This window comes from Cinclus cinclus, chromosome 3 (genome assembly GCF_963662255.1).
Source record: "Cinclus cinclus chromosome 3, bCinCin1.1, whole genome shotgun sequence".
NCBI lineage: Eukaryota > Metazoa > Chordata > Aves > Passeriformes > Cinclidae > Cinclus > Cinclus cinclus.
In genome coordinates, this window is record NC_085048.1 from 60,975,516 (window position 1) to 60,990,892 (window position 15,377).

General features: G+C 39.2%; 1 protein-coding gene across 9 annotated transcripts in view; it reads left to right on the forward strand.

Moving 5' to 3' along the window:
- HIVEP2 (HIVEP zinc finger 2) overlaps nucleotides 1-15,377 on the forward strand; it is a 135,121-nt gene that overhangs the window by 1,255 nt on the left and 118,489 nt on the right. The window contains exon 1 of one of the 9 annotated variants that reach the window (XM_062490079.1): nucleotides 1,308-1,481. The exons of 6 other annotated variants lie outside the window; for them this stretch is intronic. The gene's annotated coding sequence lies outside the window, so the exon portion shown is untranslated. 2 more of the 9 variants (XM_062490082.1, XM_062490080.1) reach the window with 2 other exon arrangements.

Here is a 15,377-nt window from a genome sequence, read left to right on the forward strand (position 1 = left end):
CGCCGCCGGGTCCCTCCCTTTCTCCCTCCCTCTGTCCCCCCGGCCGCCGGCGGGGCTGCCGCGGGGGCCGGCGGGGACACGATCCCTTATGTAATGCGGGGTACGTGTGCGGCCGGCGGGGATTATGTAAGAGGCCCGTCCGCGCCTGTCGCATAGGATATCGCATGGGATACACCACCGCACGCCGGCTCCGCGCCGGGAGGCGGGCAGGGGCGGCGAGCTGCCGCGCCGTGTCCCCGCCGTGTCCCCGCCGTGTCCCCGCCGTCGGGGTCAAGGGGCGCGGGAGAGGCGGGGGAAAGCCCCGGGTTATCCCGGGTCATGCCCCGCAGCCCGCCCCGACCTTCCTGCCGGGGGCTGGCGCGCCGCACGGCCTTCCCCTCGTGAGAGGGAGCCCGAGGCGCAGGGCACGGAGGGTGGTGATGTCCGGGCTCCAGGTGGTGGGTGTCCCCAAAAGCTCCGGCCCGCGGGAGGCCCCGCCGCCCCAGCACGCCTGGCCCGGGGTCCCGGCCGGCCGCCGGCCAGCACGTCTTGTCTCCGTGGGCAGGCGGCCGGGGCTCGCCCCGGGACAACGATAAACCTCCTCAGAGCTTAATTTCCCGGAAAAGGGTTCTGTTTTTCTTATTAGTTGGCACTAATGGTCAAACTTTTTTTTTTTTTGAGGTTTATTTATTTATTTATTTTCATATGATAGTTGCGGAAATGAAACTTCTGCTGAAACACTAAAGAGTTGGGGTTTTTTAGGCAGTAATTCTTAAAAACCTTTTTAAACTAAAGTAATCGAAATACTAATGAGTTTCAGCGGAAATATTTAGCTAAGTAGTTTCCCTTGTCTCATTTTAAAGTGAAGCCTACTTTAATATTAAACCTGTCTGGGTTTGTACATTATTAAATAATAGAGGGGGCACTAAACTTTTTATGCTGACTTTATTTTTTTCTTCTAATGAATTTGTACTGAGAATTATTACGGAGGAAGTAAACAAAGTGGTCAGGGTGGCCAAAGAGAAGCATTGCTGGCTAGGTCTGTGTTTCTCTGCTTGCTGGAGCTGCGGGTGCAGGCTTGTGTTCGTGCAGCTCCCAGCACAAGGGGGCTCCGGTCATCACCATCAGGAGTTCTGGGGACGCCAGATAATTAGAGTAATTACTAGATTAATGGAACTACTGGTCTAACGAGGTACAAATTCAGTGGGCCCAGTTTTAAAATCTGTTGTTGTTGTGGATCACCACCGACTACCAGAGGATTTTGATCCTCAGGTTATCAGGACATGGTGTGGAATCCTCAATATTTTGATAGTGAAGATGATAGATAGACATGCTGAAAAAGTGCATCTGTTTTTCAAAGATAGGAGAGCCTCTGCCTGTTAGATTTGCAGCAAATGGACATATTTCGATAGATGCCGTGTAACCTGGCGTTATATTTATTTGCACTTAAATGTGAAATCTTTCCTGATCCTTCCAATCAGGAGATATTTCTGAAGCTCCAGGTATGGATTATCTGAAACTTTCTTCACTTTTTTTTTCTCTTTGTCTCATGTCTCAAAAAAATTAAGTGTTTTTGAATAGGCCGAGAGGGTTTTTTCATGTGAGTTTTAAGAAGTTACTATTGTCATCTGCAAATGTATTTTAAATTACTGTGGTTTTCAGCTGTGGAAAGGCAGCAGTGATACCGTACAAAGTCAGTGAGTCATTACTTTTGTTGATCGAACAATCCGAAACATTTTTAATGTTTTGTAGTTTGTTGTGCTGATGTTATTTTCCAAAGGCTGTTGGGCATAACAGTTCTATACATCCTGGCTGAGGTGACTTCTTAAAACCTCACTGCTGTGGATTAGAATAGAATTGAGCAGCACTTGTCCCAAAGCACAAATGTAGATGGCTTTAAATTGTGGATCTAAGTCCAGTTGTGTGGCAACAGTGCAGAATGCTTCTTTATAAAGGCAGATTATTAGATTCTCAAGTGACTAGATTGCCTCATATGTGAGATCTGTTTACAAACCTTCTTGTTACTATGAAGACAAAACAGAGAGCCATATGCATTCATGTGGTCCTTGCTGAATAATGGTACATGTGTCTACTTGAGTGTTTGGCAGTATATCATGTTTAGTTTATGTGGTGGCACCCTACAAGTCTATTCTTTTTTGACTTTTAACTATTTCTAATACCATTGGCTGTACTTAGTTGTCTGAAATAATTTATGACCCTGGTCTGCATGTTTATAACTAAGCTGTATTTTTAAAGCAGGACATTTATTGTTGAGTATTTTGCCAAACTTCTTTGCTTATTCATTTATTTTGGGGCTTTTTTTTTCTAAAAAAAGATAAAGGTGAATTGGATTAAACAGAAGTGAGAGGAATGAGTACCATTTTGTATGTCCCTCTGCTCATAACTTTTCATCAACAGCAGGGATGGTTACTGTTACTGCTTTTGTAATTTAACCATGTTGGGTAAGGTAGTGGGAATATAGGAGCCTTGTGCCTGGCAGAAGTAGTTTACTTAGTGAAATACTGCAATACTTACCATGAAAGAGAAGAATGCTTGCTAATTAAGAGTATTCCTGTATACAAGTTATAGTAATGTATAAGTCACAGTAATGTGACTTGGGTTATGAAATATCGCTTGCCGTCTTTCAGATTTGAGTGTGGTGGGGTTTATAATAAGCTGTGGTTGGTTATATGGATAGTTATCTCTCCAGCTCTGTAAGTGCAGCTCAGCAAGCACTACTTGCTTGTAGTTGATTCTGCCTAAGAATTGCAGGTAAATTGCCAGAGCTGAGTATTGACTTCCACTGTTTTAGATCCCATCATGAATCAGGCCCATGAAAAGTTGCTTCTTCATGTCAATGGTCTTCACATAGAGTAAAGAGAAAATGTTTATCCATTTTACCTCAGACTGTCAGTGTGTGGTTTTAAATTATTGGTCCTCCAAGCAGGAGGAATGCATAATTATTATTATTCTTACAGGTTAAAGGCTTCAGGTAGAGTTAATTGTTAATATTTTTGTGAGTTGAACAGGAGTGTTGAGTGTAGAGGCTGCATGCCTTTGTTATTTGAGAAAGGTCCGATAAGTTACGAGGAAACTGCTTTAAAAATTCTTTTTTTTTTTTTTTTAAAGAGGCAGGTTATTTTTTCTCAAGGTTTCTTAAACAGCATCTCTGAAGTAGTATCACAGATTAAATATTTTTTGAGTTATTTGGCTTTCTCCTGTACTTTAATGATTTGTTTATTGTAGGTTTTTTTGTTTGCTGAGGTGTTTTTTTTTTTTTTCCCCCCCTTCAATGGACTATCTAGCAGTGGCTAAAAAAATGAAGAAACAGTAAGGGGAAGCGTAAGCTAGATGGAAAATGGAGAATGGCATTTTTCACATAATCAGTTGGTAATTTGGGATACTACAGTTAAATGAAGTAGCACAAAATTATGATAGAATAATGAAAGTTTCAAGCTGTATGTGCCATTCTGATAGGAAATAGCAGCTTTGTACAGCCTTGTTTCTCTTTTGGGTGCTTAAAAATTTTTATATGGCTTTGCAACAACTCCCCTATTTCAACAGGAAATGTTAAAAAGCAGTTCATTGCGGCCATATTTTTCATTCTCAAGTGAAATTAGCAATAGTGAAAATGCTGGTCTGAAGCTTGAGGAAAAAAAATCCACTGTAAATAGAAATATTAGAAGTTTTTCCATGACAACCAAGTAGCAAGCCTCTGTTCAAGAAATCATTAGTGAAATTAAAGAATATGTTAATGTCTGGAAACATCTGGGGTTTTAAAAAATGTTTTTATTGAAATAGCAAGTGGGAGGTAACATGGGCATCTTATTTCACCATTCTGCTTTGTTCATAGATTAAACAACTGGCATTACCCTCCCTACTCATTTGTATTAGGTTGTCCCCAAGAAATCTCTCTCGCAAAGCTTTGGGCATGTAAAAGGTGCAAGAGGATGTAGGTAGAGGGAACAATCTTATACAGTGTTTCAAAATCCCAATGTAGAATAAGACATTGAAGTTCTACATGCAATTTTGTCTGTCGGGAATGTCTTGCATTTTTTATTCTCATGTGATTAAATTCTTGCCATCATTGATATGGTCTAAATGTAAGAGCTGCTTCTTGCTCTGAGGCAGTATTGTGGATTCTGGGGCTTGTTTTCATTTGTCTTTTGGGCACATTCTGAAAATCTGTAAAGTGGACAGCTTGTTCTCTGTGTGCCAGGGAAACAGCAATGGAGTGTGGACCACACTGGTTTTGGTCACAGGATTGCTTATGTTTCTGTATTTCCTTTTTCTACCCTGGATGTGTCTCTTTCACTGTTTTTTGAACCTGGATATTGCCCTTTACTTGAATAAGCAAAAAACTGCATGCTTTTTTCCCCCTTCACTTTTTCTGGATAGGTGTCTCAGGGCATACCTACCCAAAAATGTGCCACTTGAGTGGTTTTCTTAGAGTAATGCAGTGGACAAATATGGATTTAAGTATCTGATGTAAACTCCCCTGGTACATGGTAATGCTGATATGACCAGTTTGTTTAGTGATAAAATCCCTTTTTTCTGGGTTTGTTTATTCACATTCTATCGCTGTCAGTGTAAACTTGGTTTCAGCAGAAAAGTTCTTTCTAAATATGACATAGAAACCACAAGTAATGTAATAATGTAGTAGGTAATGAGTTTATAGCCACTTCATGTACACATGGGTTTGTTTTGTTGCACCTCAATTTGTGTTTTGCAGGAAATTATTTTCTTGTTTTGCATTTTTTTCTGTTTGTTGATAGTTCTGCCCTAATACACTTACAGAGTCTGAAAAATGCAACTTATGTATAAGAAATTTGATCCTGTACACCCCAAAAAGAATAGTAAAGAATGCATCTTTCTTAAATGTGTAAGTTCTCTTAATTGCAACTTAAGTAAGTTGTAATGAACTGCTGCAGCTCTGGCTAAAATCTTTGACTTGCGTAAGTTGCAAAAATAGAGGGGAAAAGGATGTACAGTATTTTTTAAAAGGCATGGCTTAACTGCTGTTGTGTCATACAGGAGAAATGTAAGGTTTGGCTGCTACAGAAAGTTTATTTTTCAGGTAGTAGTTTATTGGAAATTCCACACAAAGAAAAGCAGTTAGGTAATTTGCATGTATAGTTCAGTTTAATAGAAAAGTGAAAACTAGAAGAGTGAGTAGGAATTGAAATTATAGTGTCAGGTGACATTTTAAAAGTAATGCAGTAGAGTTTGACCCTCTTCATAAGAAAATACTCATAAAAAACAAAGCAGAAAAAAATCAAAGTTGTTTTCTGTAATTTATGGTGAAGTTTAGCCTTTTGTGGCTACAGAGAATAGTATTGCTAAAGAAATGTAGAAAGCTGAAAGAAAATTCTAACTGCACAGTGTAAGATACAATATAACATCAGAGAATTTTGTTGAAATAATATTATTTATTGAGCAGTTTTTCAATAGGGCAATATCTGTGCTTAGGCAGAAAGGAGCTCTTAAATTTAAAAAAATCTCATAGCGCAGGGTCAGGGTTATCAAAATTAGTCTTATTAGACAGTGAGGTTTTCTTACATGTTGGGGTGGGGTTTTTTTGTCATTTTTGTTTGTTTAAATGAGATAAATGTCCCAGTCTCTGTATTCATGTATTTTGTGTTTGTGGCTTGCATTAAAAGAAAACATGTGTAGTGTGTCAAGAAAGAATAGTATGAAATAATATCCGAGGTTACCCTTCCTTGACAACAAGACGTGACACTATTTGGTTAGAGCAAAAACTATTTAGTTTAGACCAAAGCCAGTGTTCAACAGCGACGTAAGTTGCTGGCATCTATTAGCAGTCTTCATAGGTCAGTGTAGTTCATTTTGAGTGTAGTCTGCTTACAAAAGTTCTAGAAGTATGTGGAGTTTTATGTTCCTTGTCTCTCAAAGACAGCTAAAATAAATAGTTCAGTTAGCTGAAAAAGAAAAATCTTTATTTGCTCTTTACTGTTGTCAGTTTTTGTGAGGACTGGATGTGATTTTCCTTCTTTCTGCACAAGCGTTATCAATGAAAAAGGAATGCCCTAGAGCGTGGTGCAGGCCCTTGGTTCACTGACAGCTCTGCATGCTGACAGTGTTCAGCTGAGTCCTGTGTGACACCTGTGAAACACTGATTCATCTTGAGAGCTGAATTTCTAAAACTGTTTTGCTAATGTTTTAGAAAAGAAGATCAAGCACAATTCATGGTCTTCTGTAACAACAGACATAGACAAATTTTGACTTTTTCCCAATTAAAATCAGTTATGTTTATGAATGCAATTTCTTAAATCATATGTTTATGAGTGCAATTTCTGAAACTGCTTATGAAAAGCCTTTTAAGTGCATTTGTCTGAAGTAAAATAGTTCTTTAGTGGAAAAGGCATTTATCTTTGGCAGGACATTCATAGACTCCTACAGCCAAATTCCCTGTCTTGTGTAAGTCAATAAAAGTTTCTCCTGTTTGGTAAAAATATGATTAAACTATCAGCCATGACACTATAAGGTTGGACATCTTGCTGCTGCCTTGATATGATAATCTGTTTTGATCACCAGGTGAGGCTGTAATATTAGGCTCTTTGAGTAAAGAAATTTTGCTTTAAAATCTCTTCAAAGCTATGTGAATTTAATTTCTTCATATATTCTTAGTAAATTTGGGTCAAACAAAACTTGCAGTCTGTTCCAATTTTTTATGCTTGGTCCTGCAATAGTAGCAAAATCCCTTTAAAAGTTAGTGAATATTTTCACAGGGCTGCTTGGTTAGAATATTTGATTTCTTAAGGTTTAAATAATGGATAAGCTACATTTAGTTTGTGAGGTACAGTTGAATTTTGGTAAAGGTTTAGCAGGATGTTACTGATACATCTGAAGAAATTTCTGAAGAAATTTGTGATAAGTGTAAGGGTAGGAGTTTATATAATACGCTTAGGAAGAAATTATGTTAGTGAAATACAAACTGACAGAAAGGTATTTATTTTAGAGCCAGAGTGATACCAAATACAGTGTTGCTACCTCTGCAGTAGGTTTTTATGATGGAAAATGTTGGGATCAAGAGGACAGTAAAATTGGTCCAATAAGTTATCTGTCATGTTTGATATGTCACGTATTTTTAATCTCTGATTTACCTAATTACTAATTAAATATACAAATTGTGCTCATCTTTGACCTAATTCATTGTAGTGAGTAATGTTAATTCTTGGTGAAGAACTTCGTAGTCAGTCATGCATTAGTAAAACTACTACATGATTTGGAGTAATTAGTAGAGCAATTTTGAGTCAGCTGGTTTTTTTTTTCTAAACAACTGAGGTTGTAAATTGGAACTGATATACAGTAGTATGACAGCACCTTTCTTTGGCCTGAGAGGACTGACTTTGGTCTGTAAAATGTGGGGAGGCAAAAGGATGACATACAATACATTCATTTTCTCTGCTTTGTTTTTTACCTCAGCTCACATAGTTGTTTAGTGATTCTATTAAATTAGTGATCTCTTAATGGAAAAAAATGTAACCACTCTGTATCTTACCTTTATGAACAGGCCTGAAGGAGAGGTGAGAAAGTAATAAGAGAATGGAATGGAAACATATTAGGTCTTCCAGACTTCTCTTTTGGGACAAGGACAAGATGCATTTACATGTCACCTTGGAAATGCTTGTTTTGCTTCTGGGTTGTACAGATTTCCTCATCCAAGGTTTGTAAACCTGAACCGTCCATGATGGGAGGCTGGACTGGACACATTCTCTTGTAAAAGATGAGTGTACAGGAAGAACCTTTGCTTTAGTTTTAGTCTGTCTCCTCTGTGTGGTGCTTTATAGTGGTGTGTCTGAGGTTTTGCTCATTCTTCTGTAGGAACAGTGAAGTAGCTTGCAGTAGATGTAGCCTGACTTTCCTTCCCTTGCTCCTCAGATCACCCTGTGCATGGCAGGAAAGAGAAAGACACATGTGATAATGGAGTTTCTTTATGCACACCTCTCCAAAAGTTCACTGCAGCATATTTTTGACAAATGGAATTAATATGGGAGAAATATTTTCATTTTCTTTCTCACTCACAGTCTTATTAGTTATAGAAGAAAACAGGGATGTTAAATACACAGTTTTGGATGTATGCTGGTTGAGGATGAGGCTTAAGAGGGGAAAATCAATAAGATGGAATGGAGAGGTTTGAATGTGACTGACAGTGGTTTATAATTGCCTACAGGAAGTTATTTTTATCTGATCAATGTCCCCCTAACCTACAGAATTTTAGTAATGCAGTCTTTACAATCCCTGTCCAGTCTCAAGTTGTACAAGCATGTGTCCATAAGTAACTAAGATCCTATGGAAGGCACATTCAAGGATACAGTGGTAAGATACTCTTAACTTCCAACTTTGACATCTCCACAGATACCTTGTACACAGAATATGATGCTGCTTTCTCAATGCTTGAAGGTATTTATTTTTACATTTGCTTATGCATGGTTTAGATTTCATTTATTTGCAGTATCATTTGATCCCAGTCAATAGTTTGACCCACTTAACTAGCAAGCAGGGGAATAAATGAAACTAATTTTGACTCTTTTTTTTCCCTCAGTCAAGTGGGTTGTCTGGTGTAATAAAAGTGTAATAAATACATTTGATGGCTGTTTACAGATTCACACATTAGAAAACAGAGAGCCGTGTTTTAGTTTCCTTGCCTAATTCAGACACTGTCACATGCAGGTGATGGGAATATACCGGTCTTGTTATCTCAGCCAAAAATGCATTTTTTTGGCTCCTGCTTTTGTGCTTTTCCATAAAAATGAACATATTACAGCAGAAAATGGAGGAGGTTTGCCACATTGTGTGAAGAAATGTTTAAGAATGCCTGTGTAAGTATATACATCTAGACTCATGTACATATATGTGATCATGACTTTTACCTCTAGTCATGTTCTGTCTCCTTCATAGTACAATATAATATACCTGGAATAATTTCATGAGTTGGAGGTCTGGCTTGTCACTGGGAGGAAGATTTGTCCTGGATTCCATGTAGGTTCAATGTCTGCTGTTGGTTAACTATCAAAGAAAATATTTTAAATAAATAAATTAATTTGAATTATATATGTATGACTGTTAGCATTTATTTCACAAATGTCTATATAGATGCATATACACAGCCAGATGCTGTTGAAAAGGTAAAAAATCTCATTAGTTCTCAGTGAGGAACTGCTGTGGTCTCACTTTGGTGAATGTGTATTAGAGTTTGCCCAGAGTATAGTTCTAAAATGTTATCCACTGTTCCTGGTGCTCTGCTGCTATAGGAGGATGCAGCAGGATCAGTAAGTGAGCATGGCCTCATTTAGCTGCTTGTGACTGACTCAGCCAAGGTCATGTCTTGTTGGACCATAAAGGTGTTTGCCTTTAAGCTGAAGCACTTTGAGTTCCTTTTACATCCTCGTGTTTCTGAGGGACATAGTCACATCACTCTCAGTCTGCTCAGAAGGGGAAAGGGTCATTCCCCAGGCCGTGCCATTGATGGTGCATGACATTGACCTTGTGTGTGTGGTGCTTGCTGGGCTTTGCTCCTCTGGTGGGAGCCCACTCCACACTGCAGCTTAACTAGTGGTGCCAGCTCTCGTGGCACGACTCATCTTCTTTGTAGAAAAGGGCCAGAAAGTCAATCCATGAGCAGACTACCCATGCAAATAGGTGATGGAAATCAAAGCTGTCCTAAAAAGCATTTGCATCGTGCCAACGGGGATCTTGTTGCTGGGCCTTCACTTTCTCTTGAGCCAACACAAAACCTCGATCTTGCCCTTATCTCACAGTTTTCTAATCAGTGCCCCATATCTGAGAAGATGACACCAAACTCTGCCTGGCACAGCTTGGTGACACCATGTGAACTGCCTCATCTCTTGTGAATATAATGAAAATACTATCATTTTGGATCGTGCCTTGACCAATAAAAGTGCAGAATGGGAAGTTGTTATTTTTTAATTTTTATAGATATTTTTTATTTCTTTTCATGAGGCCAGGATTTTGCCATCAGCTGTAGAAGAACTTGTACTGCTGAAATAGTGCTCCTCATGACTGTCTCAGCCTATAAATGGAAACCTTCAGCATGCACGGTTTGCTTTTCATTGAGTATAGTAACACTAGGTGAGAATGTTGGAAAAACTGTCTACATGGAAACAGCCTCTGGATACTTCAGGCAGAGAGGACCTACAGCAAAAGGCACTCAACAGAAATGATCTTTACATTGCCACATGGTATAAGGTATTTTAAGGAAAAAAAATAATACATTATGTACCCCAAGGTACTTTCATTGTGATTTGAATAGAAAGTTCATGAAGTCTTAGGTGAAAATGTTGCGACTGACTGGCTTGGAGCTGTGGGTTTGTTTTTTTTTTTTTTTTGTTGTTATAACACAGCTGAAAAAGGAACTTGCTTGGAGCTGGAGCTGTATCTTACTTGTCCTATGTGCTTCTCTCCCCAGTGAAATCCCATTATTTGCTTTTGGAATTAAGATGTGAGAAACCTGCATTTAATTTCAGTTTTTGTATGATATCCTTTTTTTTTTTTTTTTTTTTTTTTTTTTTTTTTTTGTAATGACACCTGCTTATTTCAAGTGGCATAATTTCAAACATTTTTGGGGTTTTTTTGTCTGTTTCTGGTATGGTTCAGAATAAAAAGACAGATAAAACAATATATACAGAAGGTTTGCATGGTTTTAGTTCATTCTAGTGTATTCTACCTGCTCTGTGTATCTGCTTCTCCATCTGCAGCCCAGTAGCACCAACCTGAATTAGGTTATCCCTGATAATGGAGTTTTTCTTTGCACTTCCCCATTTTGGATGGAATTTAAAATAAATTCTTGCACCTCGTCTGATGGGTGGATAAGAGGGGAGATGAGGTGGGTTTTTTTTTTGTTTTTTTTTTTAACAGTACAAATAAAATAAAAAAGGAAGAGGAAAAAGCCTAGTTTAGTGAAAGCTGATGACATGATTCTAGAATGCATAACCCTGGGCAAAAAGGGCCAGTTATTGGAGAAGTTCTTGAGTAACCTAATTGTTTGATAAGGATCCTTGCCTGTTTAAGTTGTTGTTGGTTGTTGGAAATATTCCATTTCTAAATTTGTGCCTTATTGCATGCCCTAAGGTATGTGTACAACCCACTGTAATTGCACAGTTTATTATTTTATTAATGAGAGCTGTGATAATGTGTTGGCTCATGAATTCCCTACAGTCCAGGTATGGCCTCCTAATTGCCCAGGGTTCTGCGATTCCATTGTTTGTTCTGGGGATGGTGTCAGGGAACACAAGCAAATTCTCTATAAGCATGGTTTACAAAACTGAGACCTTGCCCTAAAGCCTGTGTTTGGTGTGATAATGCAACCAAAGTCTGGAAAGGCCGGATATGATTTTTAGCGCACACATAATGAGTAACAATAGGAGCGGCAGAAGGAAATTCTTACTACATAATCCTGACTACCTGAGACTTTGCCAGCTGGAAGGAGAGGGCTGCACACCTTACTTGGCCTTCTTAACCATAACAGAGCACCCCTTAGCACTTCTTTGATCTGGGTCTCTCCTGCCTGCCTCTTTGCCCAAGTGGCTGGAAGACACTCACTTCATTTGCTGTAAGGCACACAACAGTGTGCAAGCACCTGGCATGCAACGGCAGCTCCTACTTTCCTTGTGCCTCAGGGGCAGCAGGCATACTAGGGTGCCTGTTCCCATGTTCTGGAAACTATTTCTGTTTGCTGATCCTAGATCCACAGTCATGAGCAGGGAGCAGTAGCATTGGAGGTGTGGTCTGTGGAGTGGTCGGGGAAATCCAGTTTACTGTGTCTGTAGCTCTGGAGACAAAACTTTCCCGTAAAAGCTCATGGCAAAACACCACATCCTCAATCAAGTAGCGCTTGCTCCACAGAGCGGCCCAGCTTTCCTGGTACGCTGTAAACCTCTGACCCTGGGTTTGCAACATTTTGGGAGCTCTCTGAGGATGTTGTGGCAGCTGGGGTAACCCCAGCCCATAGCATGGGGGGACGGCGATTCCCACTGAGCGTATCACAGGCTGCCTCCTTACTGTGGCGGCTGGTACAGTTTTCCACAGCTTCTGAAACTGCTCATTACAGAACTTGGCTCTTCTAAAAGGGCTTTTCATAGCTGTAGCCCCTGTGGCTTGATGCAGCATGCTTTTCTGAGGAAACAGATGGTATATTGCGTAGAAAGTTACTGTATTTTTGTATCACTGGTTAGTGTTTATTTATGTCGATCTTCATCTTCCTCTTTTTTTTTTTTAAAGGTGTACATATTAGTGCAGGACTTGGACTCAGTACTGGGCTTGCCTTGGATATATTCAACTTTATATTTGTGTATGGGTGCAGTGTTTTACACTGCGTAGGGTGTGCTCTCTGAAGCTTTAGGGAACAAATTTTCATAATTTGGATTGAAATTAGTTCAAAATACTGCAAGGGGAAAAAAAGCATTTTCCACTTAGAAGAAAGAAGTTCTTTAAAAGAAAAAGTCAATGTCTTCTTAAACAAGCTTTGTACTCACTGAAGTACAGTTTAGTTTTTAAGTCAGTAGATGTGTTTTCTGTATCTGATCTTTGCTTTTTTTAATTGATATCATCTGGTCAATTTGAGTGAAAATGCTATTCCCATAAGAATAATATTTATTCTAAATATTATTGTTGCCTAGGATCTTGTTGAATTCATGGGATACAGAAGCAGTCAAGTTGATCTAATATTTTTAACATTTTTAAAGTGTTTTCTCTTTGTTTCCATGAACGCAGTTTAAATAAGTATTTTAGCAATTGCTTATGGTTTCTGGAAATTAGGTTACTTATTGTAGAAAACTTCAGGTTCTTAAACATGGGTTTCAGATCTGCTTTGTCTTGATTAGGTATTTGAAATAAAATATAAATGCTTGAAGCCACAAAATAAGGGCTTGCCTTTTCCCCCACTTAGCTTCCAGGACTTAATATCTTTTGCCCAAAGAATCTCCATAAGCCATTTTGTATAAAAGATAGTTACAATCACAGGGTTTTGGTACCACTTGGCCAAATCACGACATTTTCCCAGTAGCTTCTGACTGGGAGGGAGGCTTCTTGTCCCTGTGCCTGAAGACCCCCTCAGGTACCTGGCATGAGAGACCAGAGCTGGTGGCAGTGTCCTGCTGGGGCATGAGGCAGCATGAGTGCAGTAAATGAGGAGACAAAATTATGGGGAATACTTTGGGAATTTCTAGTTGCTGCCACTGCCTTGATGGTTGGATTGTGCCCTTCAGCAATGGGCAGATTCTCCTGAATTCTGTGTACTGCTGTATTTAGGCTGAACACCAGGTTCACAGTGAAAAACAAGCCCCAACTGCCCTCACTTCTGTTTTTTGCCACACATATTTTGAAGATAAATAATGACCTGCTATCAAGTGTTTTGGCATCTTGGACTTTGTCATCTTTGTTTGCCTTGTTTTTGTTATAAAATTGGTACAGGATATTTTAATTATCTGCTTGTATGATCATTTGACAGAATTCTCTTAGTGATGTGACAATTCAACAACAAAAAATCTCAGGACAACGGCTTTTGCACCTGCACTTCTCTTCAAGTGGTAGTGAAAGGATTATAAAAACCTTGTACATAATTTAAATTCCCAAGTGATACGCTATAGTGACTTTGTTCAAAGTATTGTGTGGATGGGTTCTAAAAGGATAAAAGTGTAACTGAGTTTGCAGGATCAGTAAAGGTGTTAGATACTTTGTAAGTAGCCAACTTTAAGAGTTGTTTTTCCATATATATCTACCACAACCAGTATCTGTTTTGGAGCGGAAAGGCGAGTGTTTTCATCAGCGTAGCAAGGGCACTGTCAGTGAGACAAGGTCACAGTTTGCATCTGTCTCTTCACTGTAAGTTTCAGCTGTTTAATGAATAAAATAAAATGCAACAGATACAGATATCTTTTAAAATTATTAGGGCAGTATTTGGATATTGCAGAAAGTATATTCCACTTTCTCACCTCAAACCATGACAGAGATAGCTTAGTACTCTTTGTCAACTAAATGGAACAGTAAGGTGTAATTACATGAAAATTAACTCTCAGGACATGGGATGAGTGTGTGAATTCACTGCTGTTCCTTGTTATAGTCTGTGTTCTTTAGCAGACACTGTGTTGCAACAGGCAGCCATAGATGCATGGGAAAAGCCTGTTGTGAGAAGGCACAGCGGTGCCTGCTGGTTACACAGCCTGGCCCTGTGCTCCTGCTGCTGTGCCACGCACCAGTTGTCTCAGTATGGTCAGAAGTACAAATTGTTGGTATGTTTCCTTCATTCTTGGACATGGGTCTAAAAATAGTTGGCCAAGTTTGTTCTGAGTGAGTGCGGTACCAAGTGGTCAGATTTCAGAAAGTTGAATGGCTCTTACATGTGTTGTTTAGGGTACTGTGCACAGTGGAAACTTTCTTTCAGTACTTTTGAAGGTTTCATCTCCGTTTTCCTCCTCTCAGGAGAATGTCACTACTTGCACCCACTGCTTTGTACGATATGGGCTGGATTCTCTTCCAGAAACTGCAATTTTAAGGGTGAGCTTCTCATCACTTTACTCTGAGCTAACTCGAACTGTCTTTGCTGCAGTTGATGCCTGTGTACTGCAAATCATTGTCAACACCAAAGACTAATTTGTCTGCTTGTTTTTTTTTATATTGAAAAGTGTCCTGATTATTAGTACCAGGTTGACAACCTTCAGGATTAGCTTTTCAAGCTAATGTCAGAACAAGAAGCAGTAGAAGTTTTTTCATGCTACCTGGCAATGAATCTTAGAGATAAGTTGCCTCTAAAAAATTTACCTCTAAAGGTCGGGGTAGAAAACAACCAAACCAGCCCGTATCCTTGTAGAACAGTGTGTTTGAAAGAATGCTTAGTTTCTAAATAATTAAATAATGAGAATATTATATCTGACATTAGTTTAGTAAAATGAGCAGTTTTGGTTAGCTAGTGATACTGCTTATGTCCCATGAAAGATGCAATACATCCAAGATAGGCTCTGGTGATTCCCTAGTTTCATCTCCATTATGCTGAATTACTAGGGCTGAAAACTGGCTTCAGTTCCCAGTGTGACCACAGGGTGGTTATTGCAGAAATAGGGCAAAAATACTCTCTTCAGTTAGTGATGGTGGTATGAGAAGAGAATTCAGAAGAGCATTTTCCAAACTCCTCGTAACCTTTCTCACTGAGGTTTAAGTACCTCTATTTGAAAAACAGCTTCTATCAAGTGGAGCACTTCTACCCAGTCTGTCACATTTGATGTATGCTGGGACATGCTTATTGTTGAATGACTGTATTTATCACTGTGTTTTAATGTGTTGTTCAGAGGCTATCAAAAATGGGTCTAGAATGTGTCTCATGAATGAGAGTGTACTGTAAGCCTGTGCATCCCTCTGGCCCA